Genomic DNA, 13,180 nt, shown 5'->3' with positions numbered 1-13,180 from the left:
ATATTTCCTTTCGCTATCAAATGAGACTGCCTAGTAGCAGCTACTCTGAATGGTAGCACATCCAGTAATGAATACACCTAGCACCCAGATGTTGCTTTCTAATACTATTCTCCAGGGAAAGAAATTAAACTTTCCTTGAGAAGTGGCTGACTCTTGAATAGGAAATAAATGAAATGAGCTTGGAGTATTCTGTAGTGCCACAAAATGAGGAACTGATTACTTATGCATACATGCATACAGTGATGGAAATCAGAAACCAAAAGAAAGATCTCTCAATAGATAGAACTGGAGAAACCTGAACAAAAATACTTTAAAAAAATTGTTTATAGCCCTAAGTATAATACAAATATCATTGAGTCTATATTTATATAAATAAAAGATTAAATAAATAAATGAGGAGAAATATAAATCCTACATGTAGAAGAATTTTAAACAATTTATTTGTATACTCCTCTGTAAATAAGATGAAGCATTGTCTGGCATGGTGCCTCATGCCTGTAATACTAGCACTCTGAGAGGCAGAGGCAGATGGATTGGCTGAGCTTGGGAGTTTCAAGACCAATGTGAGCAATGGCAAGATCCCACCTCTACTAAAATAGAAAAGTTAGCCAGGGACTGCGGCAGGTCCACTATAGTCCCAGCCAGCTACTCGGGAGGCTGAGACAAGAGGATCACCTGAGCCCAAGTTTGAGGTTGCTGTGAGCTATGACTCCATAGCACTCTATCCAGATTGACAAAATGAGAATCTGTCTAAAAATAATAAAAATAAGTGAAACATAGTTCCATATTTTGTAAGTGTAAATTGGACATAGTGACTTTATTCCAAAGAGAACAATATAGAAGGATGGAAAAAATTGTAACTTTACAATGAAGAAATATGATGAACACTACCTGTACCAGATGATCCAGCTCAACTTCCTCACTGATGAACTATGCTGATACCATGAACGTTGATGATAATAGGTACATGGAAGTGATTAAAATTACACTTCTGTGATCTTCCTTCCAGGAACATACAATCTTACTCTAATCATGAGGAAAATATTAGAAAAATGTTAGTGGGAGAATTTTGAAATATATCCCTGATAATCCTCAAAATGGTCAAAGTCATAAAAAAAGAAAGTCTACGAAACTGTCAAGAGACAAGAGTTGCTTGTGGTGACATGGTGACAATGCAATATGGCGTTCTGAATGGGATCTGGGAACAATAAAGGACGTAGGTAAAAGCCAAGGAAATTTAATTAGGTATGGGCTTTAATGAACAATAATGTGTCTATATTGGTTCATTAATTATAATAAATGCATCAAAATCGTGCTAGACGGTAATAACAGGCAAAACTAGGCATGAAGAACTATGGGAAATCTTGATCTTATCTTCATAATCTTTCTGTAAATCTAAAATGCTTACAAAATAGTTTTTTTTAAAAAATATACTTCATTTCATACCTTTCTTGAGTTACTGTAGTAATAGTTATCCCCTTATATCTAAAACATTACAGACATAGAAGGCTCATAGAATAGTCTCACAGAAGCCAAGAGCAGAATGGTGGTTGTCAGAGGCTGAGGGGAGGACTTGGTGAGGGGAATGGAGAGATATTGGTGAAAGGATATAAAGTTTCAGTTAGAATGAGTATTTTCTGGACAGCTACTGGACAACACGTATAGTTAATAATAAGGTACATGTGGAAACTACTGAGACTGTAGATCTTAATGTTCTCACCACACGCAAAAAAACAGGTGAGCTAATGTATGTTATTAATTTTGATTTAATCACTTCACAGTATATACGTATATCAAAGCATTACATTGTACACCAGAAATATACATAATTTTTGACAGCTGCACCTTAATACAGATGGGAAAAATGAAGTAGTCCAGACAAATATTTGTTAAGGAAAAAAAATTTGAGTCATTTCTTCATGAAAATGAAGAAACATTTCTGTGTGTCTTATAAACGGGGGATATGATTAATCCTTAATTCCAGATTATCTTTTCAGGGATATTTTATAATGAGTAGTTTTAGAAGATAGAAAGAGTGTCTGACTTCTTAAAGAAAGTTCAGGAAATTTCAGGAAATCTCATGGTCCATTTTAAAAGATTTATTTGGTCTAAATTTAGGTTTTGAAATGTAACCTATTACATATACACTTATATCAGTTTTAGTTTTAGTTTGGGCCCATTAATGCTGCCCCTTGTGACTTCAAGACAAGAGAATTTAACACAATACACTGATGCTCCTCCTACTTGAGGGATCATGAGAATAATATCATTTTCTAGGACCCAGTATCTCATGTCTATCAGTCTCTCTGAAACTGCAACAAGTTATATTATTAATTTTTCAAGTGGAATATAATTACAAACTCTTTACAGTTTCTGATACTTTTTATATTTAAATATTAAGATTGATTTGTTGTCATTTATGGATAGATTAAATAAACTCTTATTTTGTCTAGGGGATTTGTCTTCAATGATTTATTCTGGCATTAACTATAAAACATGAATCTTTCTTCATTCCACCCCTACATTTTCCATTTCATTTTTTTCATTATTAATAAAATGAAAATTTATTGACCTCAGGCAACTTTTAATATTTTTGTATGTTATAATACAAAATTATAATATACAAATTATATTTGTAATATTATGTATTAACAAACAGAAGTGGTATTAACCTCTTATATGTCAATATAAATATTTTTTAAAAATTCTTATTGGTTAGCAAATACCTGTTAATCAAAACTTCCCTCTCCAATCTACTCTCTATTGTTTCTGATACCCTGATATTCAGGATATACACCCCATTCTTGACATAGCAACTTACAGCAAATGTTAGCAAATGTTAGGGTCTATAGGAGACCGTGCATCAAGCTGTGGAAGTGGTCACTGGTTCTTGAAGAAGGCTCTGGGAATGAGACAATCCCCTAGCTAGCATGGAAATGTTTGGTTTCCCAGAGACAAGCCCTCAAGCAGTTGCATGTGTTAATGAGATAAGATCATTAAAGCAGGGTGAGAGTGGAGCCCGTGGGGAAAGAGCACATAGTGATCATTTAGCATGTAGCTCTTATGCATGGGCCCCCACACCACCTGTTGTTTAATGCCTCAGTAAAAGGCCACTATGGAGGTTATTCAGGGCTCTCCCTGGAATATGGGAATCCTCCCTCTTGCAGGCATTTGTACCTTCAATTTGTGGTCCCAGCTGCTTTTATTCATGTGAGGACAGGGTGCCCACAGCGGGTACTGACAAGGGTCAAGGAGTGGCTTAAGGAACCAAGGTCTTTAGTACCCATCTGTTCCAACTGTTAAAAACTGATAGTTAAAATTTTTAATATTACATCTGAAAATACCCACATTGGATTGACAATGTGTTTGAGATCAGAAAAGAAACCATCCAAAGTTGCACAATATGGAAATTCTGAGGCCAGGATTTAAATGCAGAATTGATTAGATCAGAAGACCTTTCTTTATCTTCTATACCCTTTGCTTCTGTTATTTTAAGAAAGTATACCACCCTCCTTTTAGTTTTTGAAATTAGGAATGCTTATTTGTTCTGTCTGTTTACATCTGCACTTACATTTCATGATTCATTATTGTCATTAGAAAGAAATGCTAGGTGACAACACAAAAGCATAATGTATGCTAAGTACCTAAAAGTTCCCAAGAGGAGAAACAAAAATTTCACAAACCAAGAAGCTGTATACCATCCTCTGTGGGTCTCAGTACTGTTTCTTACCTTTAGTTGGTTTACGAAGTAAATATTTGGACCAAAACAAACAAATAAAACAAAAGCAAAAAAACAAACAAACCCATAACACTATTGAAACTTAATATATACTAAGACCCAATAAAAATTTCAATCCCTTTGGACCACAAAACAATTGATATTAACTTCAAAAATATAGTGTGTAAGGTATTTGAAGAAAGAAGTATACTTATGCTAACTTCTTTTTCCTTAAAAGTACTTTTTTTGGAAATTATTTTTCCACTTTCCAAGGCTCTAATGGAATTTTGCATAGGTTAACCACCAACAGCAATTGGTAGAAGAGGCGTTGATAACCTCTCCCACAACCATCCATGCCTGCAGAAATCTGTCAAAGGCGAGTGACAGAACTGAATGTGCATGTTCCCCTTTTGCTCATAGAGGGCTGGAGAGTATATGCCTAGAGATTCAAAAAAGCCAAATGAGTCTTAGAAGATTTAGAAGTCTAGCATGCAATTTAAAGCAGAATTAAGATATTAAAAACTTCATATAATCTTGAATTAGAAAAACTACCAATTATAGTTACAGAGTTTGATGGGATTAGAAAAATAGCAAAGTAGGCAGCAAATATCCTCTGTTGGTTTCTTTAAAAGTTGCATTCCGATTATAAATGTAACCAAATTATCAGCATCGGCAATATGGATATGAATGGAAAAGTAGTAATATTTTTCTTATGGGGAAAAATTTATTCATTTCTATAATAATTAACTGAATGACTAGCTCTTAAAATATGTGCTGAGACTTTTTTCACCAATTGATATTAAGTTATGGTCCTCTGTACAGTTTTGGCTAATTGGGTTTTTGCTATAATGAGATAGCAACAAGAAAAATAGGCAGTCTTTTACCATAGGTTAGTATCTGAAATCACAAAGTCAAGGCTGCTTCGGTTCCTCACCAGCAAGTCAGTGTGGAAGCATATCTTCACAGAGGTAATGAGAAGCTTGAAGTTTTAGTTTACCAATCAACAGCGGCAACACAGCCTAACTTTCACCATCAATGTCAATAGACCTAAAATCCTTAACTTGTTTTGTATAGTTTGGTCAAATACATGTGTTTCTTGTTCCCAAACAAAATGAAACAACAGACAAAGAGCATGATATAAATGTTAATTTTTTTCACAGAAAACTCACAATAAACTATTTTTAATATATTTTACCATAGTTTCAAAATTTGGATTTATAATTTAGCAGACTCATGTAGATGGAATAGACAATAGTGACCTTGTATATTTTCTCCTCTTTAAGAAACAAACCCAATTTTTGTTTGATTTGTTAGCAATATTACTATTTTAGAATATTGCTGTGGTTGGTCTTAAAACGCTGTTGATTTGCTAACATGTGATTAAGTGGTACTGCCTTCAGGATGTCTATGTGACTAAACATAGAACATGTGTGCGCACACACATATGTAATCATTTCACATTGTTACTTCTGTTTCATAAGAAAAAGATGACCAATAATTTTTAAATTTACAAAGAAGCATTTCTTTTGTTGGGTTGGATGTTTGGCCAGTTCAAATTTCAGGTTAAAACTTGATCCCCAGTGTTGAAAGTAGAGCCTGGGAAGAGGTGTTTTGGTCAGGAACAGATCCCTTATGAATGGTTTGGTGGCTTTTCACTGGTAATGAATGAGTTTTCTCTGTTATTAGTTCACAGGAGAGCTGGTGTGTAAAAGAGCCTGGCACCTCCACAACTTCCTTCTTGTTCCTTCTCTCCCCAGGTGACATGCCTGTTCCTCCTCCTCCTTCCAACTGGATTGGAAACTCCCTGAAGGCCTCCCGGGGAGCAGCTGCTGCCACCACGCCTGTACAGCTTGCAGAACTGTGAGTCAAATAAACCTCTTTTCTTAATAAATTACTCAGACTCATGTATTTCCTTTTATAGCAACACAAAATAGACTAGCACATCTGTGGATTTTTATTTCCATTGCTACTGGATCAATGTACATGTGAACTACCTGGGGATCTTGCTAGAATAGAAATTCTGATCTAGGAGGTCTGAGATAGAGCCTGAGACTGTATATTACTAACCAGCTCAAGGTGAAAACAACGTTGCAAATCCATGAATTATACTTGAGGTACCAGAGTATTGGAGAACACATCTGCGAAAGCATGGCTTCCTGTGGTATTCTGAACCCAATGAATCTCTTTTTCATCAAGAATGATTACCCGTCTTTTATAAAATCAGTTCATTTTCCTGAATGATGGAATTCAGGTACAACCTGATTACAGATAGTATATGTGCATATGGATTGTAAAATAATCTGTGGTACCCAAACTGGGGTAAAGACTTACAGTACATTTTAATATTTACTTCTATATCTGTGTATATTGCTTAAAAATTGTTGAGTTCTTACTGGCACCTCCAACAACACAGATTTCATTTTTATCTTCTCCCTTTCCTTACGGCTGACTCCTTTTCCAATGGAGAAAAATATGCTTCTTATAATATATTGACTTAACTACTCACAGAAAGTAGTTTCAAGACAGTTAACCCATATTACGTGATAATCATCTACTAACTAGAGTACCGTAGTTGTTTGGAATTCTTTTTGCTTCACAGTCTAAGTAGTATGTTCGCAGTTTCTTGCATTAGTTCTTCCTGAGCATCATGCCCTGTTCAGCTTCATATTGTGGTTGGTGTTTATTTGAAATATAGTTCACTTCATTTACTTCAGTTTATATTCATTCTGGATGTTTTTTCTTCATTGTCCTCTATTTGCTTCTGATTTTATTGACTTTTTGACCATGTGAAACACCAGTGACATAGTTCTGAAAGTGAGAACCTTATACAAATGTATACTCATAGATGTGGAATCCTCCCCTTAACATTTTTTTTTCTTTTTTTTTTGCAATTTTTGGCCAGGGCTGGGTTTGAACCCACCACCTCCAGCATATGGGCCAGTGCCCTACTCCTTTGAGCCACAGGTGCCGCCTCCTCCCCATAACTTTTAATTGATTCCCATTCCTCCACCTTTGCTATCCCATTCCTATGTGTAGAGAGCCAGTCTCATTTACGTATGTTTTGCCTCTGTTTATTTTGTACAAACAAGTAGAATTTATGTCCCAGCACAATTTTTTTAAAAAACTCTATCTTTGAGATGGTAACGTTATCACTTATAAATGTCCATATATATTAGGTCTATTTCTAGACTTTCTATTCCATTCAACTAATGTGTTTGCCTACTCAAATGACAGTATCACGTGTTTTAATTATAAAGTCTTTACAATATGATTATTTTTTGATAGATCTCCACGTTCTCTTAAGATTTTTATGGAAAGCAAGCGGAGATACTATTTTGCACTTTTTCTTTACTTAATAATATATCCTGAAAATTAGTTTATATCTGTTCATAAAAATAGACTCTCTTTTTGAGGATAATAGCATTCTTTTATAAATCTATACCATAGTTCAATTAACTGTTTCATTTAATGTGAAGTTTATGTTCATTTTTAATGTTTTGAAACTACAAAAAATGCTACAGTGAATAATATTGATGTATGCATTTCATATTTTCAGAGGTATACCTACAGGATAAACTACTAATAGTGAAATTATTTTGCCAGGAGGTAAGCATTTAAATAATTTTGTTAGGTACTTCCAACTTCTTGCTAAAATGACTATACTGGTTTGCATTCCCCCAAAATCAATGAAAGTGCCTCTCTCCTTATGTCCTCACCAAAAGAATGAGAATATGTTTCCATACTTTTAAATTTCATCAATATAATAAGTGAGAGTGATGCTTTAATTTGCATTTCTTTAATTATAAGGGAAAGTAAACATCTTTTCATAGGCTTAAAGGAATATATATTCATAAATTTTCTGTTCTTTGCCTCATTATCATTAGAGATTTTGGAACTTATTCTCTACTCTCTAATTTTTTAACAAGTTGAGGGCTATACTCTAAATTCTGGGAGATTCTGTGGCTGCCAGCTTTCACTTTCTTCTGGGCTTGTTGGCTCTTCACGGCAGGTCCTCTCTCATAAGGGAATATTTTTAGACTATTCAAAGCTCTCAGGGCTCTAAAGTTTTTGAATGGGAACCGGCCCAAACATGTGCCATATGTGTATTGACTGATACTTTGGCTAAAACAAGGTAAAGATTCAACAAAAATCCAAGGTGTTAGTAGTTGAAAACTATCCTCTACCCCTTAACCATAGCAAATTTCTGTCACAAAATAAGTAGATACGATCAAGGGTAAAGAATAGGATCATTTTTGTAAGTAATTTATAGCAAGCATCTTGAACAAGACGTGATGACAGGTAGTACCAGGATTAAATGATGTTAAATTATATTGGGGAACATTTCAAGGCATTGTCAAGGGAAAATATTTGAAGCTGAAGTTTGGTAAGAACCAAAAAATTCAATAAAGTACTTTGTTGATTAAACCTCATGTGTATTCCTCTTCATGAGCTGTCTTTAAGAAATATTTTCTACAGAGACGAAGTCACAATTTAAACACATCTTTCAAGGTGTGCAAATAAACTTTAAATCACACATAACACAAATGTTTAGAGTAAATATTATCTAGTATGTATAATTATATTAAAAAATTCTCCTTAATTAATTATCTATTGAGAAGAAGAACCCAGGCCATCACACCCAATAGCTACTCTTGTTCCAACCAGTGGTTCTCCTCACTGGCTAGATATTTTAATCCCATGGGGAGTAATTTTAAATAATGCTGATGGAAGAACATCAAGTGGCAGAAATTAAGTTGGAAATTCTAGGGTTGAATCCCAAGAATCAGTATCATTCTATTTTCTTTTTTACAAAAATAAAAACATAAAAAATAGGAACTCTGAGAAGATGGGAGAATAGAAAGAAAGCACCTGGAATTTGTCTTTCAGCTCTAACAACAAATTTTGCACTAACAGAATCTTTCTCATGTAACTATCTTGGATCTCTGGAGTCCACTGACGGATTTCAACATTCATGGGTAGGCGTGAAGGCAAACTGAGATGATTTTCAGTCATATCTAGTGAGGGAGTATCAGCTATCCATCCCCTGCCCCTGGCAGGCAACTATGCATATGTTCTTGAAGCAATCTATACACTGTGGAGCCAGGATGGTCAAAAAGAACCCTGTCCTCCAAACATTGGGGATCCGCATTCTGATCACTGATTGCTATTTCTGATCACAGAGATGCAGACAAAGAAATGAGCAGCCATTGGTTTGTACCGTCTCCCTTTCTTATAAATCCTCTCCCTTGGGCTGAAGTGAATTTCAGAGAATCTAAGGGACCTCCTCCTACCTTAAGTTTTCATTTTGTCTCCCCCTTGAGAGCTCAACTTTAAGGATTAGGCCATTCAAAAACAACTGCATATAGAAGGAAAATTAGAAAGTAACTGCATGCTAAGGAGAAGGCACAGACGACCTGAGAAGACCTGAGAAGACCTTAAGTTTGTATGTCAGGCTGGTGCTCAGCACAGAATTAGGTACAATAATTAAAAAAGAAAATAGTAAAATGGAATAATAAAATATAGCAAACCCTAGGATACAGAGTCTGATTTCCAGGTTAACCAAATTAATTAAATTCAAATATCCAGTTTTCAACCCCCCCAAAAGACTCATAAGACATAAGAAAAAGAAAAAGAAATTATGACCCCATTCAAAAAGGGATAGTTCCTTCAAAAAAGGAGCTAGTGGCCCGGTGTGGTGGCTCACGCCTGTAATCCTCACACTCTGGGAGGCCAAGGTGGGTGGATTGCTGGAGCTCATGGATTTGAGACCAGCCTGAGCCAAAGCGACCCTGTCTCTACTACTTAAAAAAAAACAAAAAATACAAAAAGCTAAGGCAAGAGGATGGCTTAAGCCCAAAAGTTGGAGGTTACTGTGAGCTATGATATTGCCGTGGCACTCTACCCAGGGCAACAGCTTGAGTTTCTGTCCAGAAAAAAGTATTCCTAAAGAAATGACTTAGCGGCTGATTCTCCAGACAAAGACTTTAAAAAGTCTTAAACATGTTCAAAAAACTGTGTAAAATTTTTAGGAAAATGATATATTAATGAAATATCAATAAAGACACAGAAAAACTTAATACATATATATATTATATATAAGTTTTATATGTATATGTATATATATGTATATATATATATATATATACACATACACATATATATACAGGGCTGGAAAGTACAATAGTAGAAATGAAAAGTTCACCAGAGATATTTAAAGGCCGATCTGAGAAAGCAAAGAAACAGCAAATTTAAACATAGGAAAATGAACATTATTGAGGCTGAAAACAGAAAGAAAAAAGATTGAAAAAAGTGACAAGAGCCTGAGGGACTTGTGAAACACCATCATGCCAGTGACTTATGCACTGTGGAAATTTAGAAGGAAAGGAAAGGAAGGGACAAAGAAAATATTTAAAACCATAATGGCTGATAACCCCCCAAATTTGATAAAAATACATGAATATAAATGTCTAAGAAATTCAATAAACAAGTCAGAAGAACTCAAAGAGAACCACACTGAGACCCATTATAATCGAAACTTCCCAAAGTCAAAGACAAGGAGAGAATCCTGAAGGCAGCAAGACAGAAGGGACTTACCACATGCAAAGAATACAAAGTAAGATTTTTAGCAGATGTCTCATCAGAAATGTTGGCATCCAAAAGAAAATAGGCTAACATATTCAACGTGCTAAAATAAAAAAATATATATATTAACCGTGTATTCTGTGTCTGGGAAAAGTGTCCTTCAAAAGTGTAGATATTTAAATGTTCCAGGTAGACCTAAGTTGAGAACGTTTCTTACCATTAAACCTTCCCTGAAAGAAATGCTTAAAGGAGTCCTATCATCAGAAATGAAAGAACACACAGCAGTAACCAGAGCTGTATAAAGAAATAAAAAATCTCAATAAAGGTAAAATATATGAAAAATTATAAAATCTAGAATTATTTTAGCTTGGTTTGTTACTTTGGTTTTTTTCCTACATAATTTAAGAGATTAATATATTTTGAAAACCAATTATTAGTCTAAAAGCTGGTATAATTATTACCACTTTAATTTGTAAATCAACATTTTGTTTTCAACATAATTTAAGACACTACTACATTTAAAATAAACATTCATCTATGTGGTCTATGTGAGGATTTTAAATATAATGTGGAAAGATGTAAATTTGGGTTATTAAAAGTGAAATAGGTGGGAACAAGACTTGAAAGGGAGCAAAATGTTTGTATCTTATCAAAGGCAAGATGATTTAATTTCAAAGTAGTGTATTATAAGTTAAAGGTGTTAAATGTAATCCCCACAACAAAAATATCTATAGGATGTACACAAAGAAAAACAAAAGATAAATTCTAACATTTCACTACAAAATATCAGCTAAACTCAAAACAATGTAACATAGGAAACAGGGACTAAAAATTCCATGTAGCATATAGAAAACACATAACAAAATGACAGAAGTTTGTCCCGTCTTATTAGTAATTACTTTAAATATAAATGAATTATGCTCTCCAGTCAAAACACAGAGATTAACAGAATGGAGAAATACATACAATCCAACTATATGCTGTCTACCCAAACCTCACCATTAGATTTAAAAACACAAACAGATTCAAAGTGACAGGTTGGTGGTGATGGTTGCATAATATTATAAGTATATTTAATACCACTGAACTGTAACAATTAAAAATGATTAAGATTGTAAATTTGACAGATACATACTTTACCAAATAAAAAAATGGAAAAAAATATGAAATCACTACCAAGGTCAAGGCAATAGGTTTCATAAGTAGAGACACATATCCAAACTCATCAAATTGTATATATTAAACATGTATAAAAGTTTTAAATAGCTATATTGAGGTAAGTGGTATACAAAAATTACACATATTTAATGCATACAATCTCTTAAATTTCGACATATACATATGCCCCTAATATCAGAATAATCATCAAAGTAATAAGCATATTTGTCTCCTCCAAATTTCCTTGGTTTTAAATGGTATGTGTGTGTGTTTGTGTGTGTGTGTGTGTGTGTGTATTAAGAGCACTTAACAAGAGGGGCAGTTGTTTCTCAATGAGTATAAAGTTTCAGTTATGCAAATGAATAACTTCTAGAAAATTCCTGTACAACACAGTACCTATAATCAACAATATAGTATTGTGCACTTAAAAATATGTTGAATTATTAGAATCAGTATTACCTTTAAAAGATCCCAGTGATTCTAAAGGGAATTCACAGTTGAAACTCTGATCCAGAATGAAATAAAATTCCTTGGGAAAATCAGATTGGTGAATTTCCAAAATGCAAAATACTAACCCGAGTCTGTGATGTAGATTTGTGATTCTCCAAGGAGTAAGTTTACTCTTTTGTTCCCTTGTAAGTTATCATAATCATTGATGTATGCATTTTCATCTTACTTTTATTGATTACATACTCTTAATTCCAAAAAAAAAGATTGTGCTTATTAGTGCCCAGTTCAGAAAAGGCAGGATAGTGTTCCTTGTGAGAGATACAATAATGAACATTCCTTCAAATAACTTTGAATAGAATAGAAAAAACATGTACATGAGTATAATGCATAATTTTTGAAGAAATAGAACTATATAAAAAATTTGAGAACTGAGGGCTGAAAATACAACTTCTGTTTGAGAGATCTTTGGAAAAGGTGACTTTTAAGCAATGCCATTAAAAATGGATAAATTTCTGACACTATGTGGATTAATATGTTTTAAACAGATTCTTACTTACAATAGCAAGTTACCTGCCATTTTGAATTGTTCAGACAGCCAGCAATACCCAGACTTCTCAACTTCATGTAGTGGAAGAATCTAACAATGACTCTGAAAAGTCAATAGTTTTGGAAACTCCATAGCCTGCACCAGAAATATTAAGATATTATAATAACTAAAATTAATTACTTACTTCTTACATGGAATATGGTTTCTGCTTTGTTAATGTACAACCTATTAGGCTAATAAAGAAAAGATTGTCAGAATTAATTAAAAGTCAAAAATTTTAAAAAAAGTATATACTTTAATTCATTTCCAATTAGTCAGTATATACAAGTTATGAAGATACTTTATTGCCTATTCCTAAGGATGATTGCTTTAAGGACAATATAACTTGTCTGTACTGAAAGCAATGTAAAAAATGGTATTTCAAAATTGGTTGCTATTTTAATGTTTATCCATTCTGATTTTTAATTTGCTTGATTTTTTCTTCGTTCTTTCATTATGATGTATGAAAAATTATCTTAACGACTTTAAATAAGTTTGGTTTGTTAGGTATTTGTAACATTTTAAAAATAATTGTGGGCGAACTGCAGCCAGCTTTTTATAGAAGCTCCCGTCCAGAAGGAGGCTGAAAGGACAGAACCTTAGCAAATTAGCTGATGGTTTGGAGCAGAGACAAGAGAGAAGATTGAAGAGTGCACTTCAACCTTCCTGAGGCGAGCTGCGACCCT

Source organism: Otolemur garnettii, unplaced genomic scaffold (assembly GCF_000181295.1).
Source record: "Otolemur garnettii isolate 467f Iridium unplaced genomic scaffold, OtoGar3 scaffold00163, whole genome shotgun sequence".
Lineage (NCBI taxonomy): Eukaryota > Metazoa > Chordata > Mammalia > Primates > Galagidae > Otolemur > Otolemur garnettii.
This window is presented reverse-complemented; position numbering follows the sequence as displayed.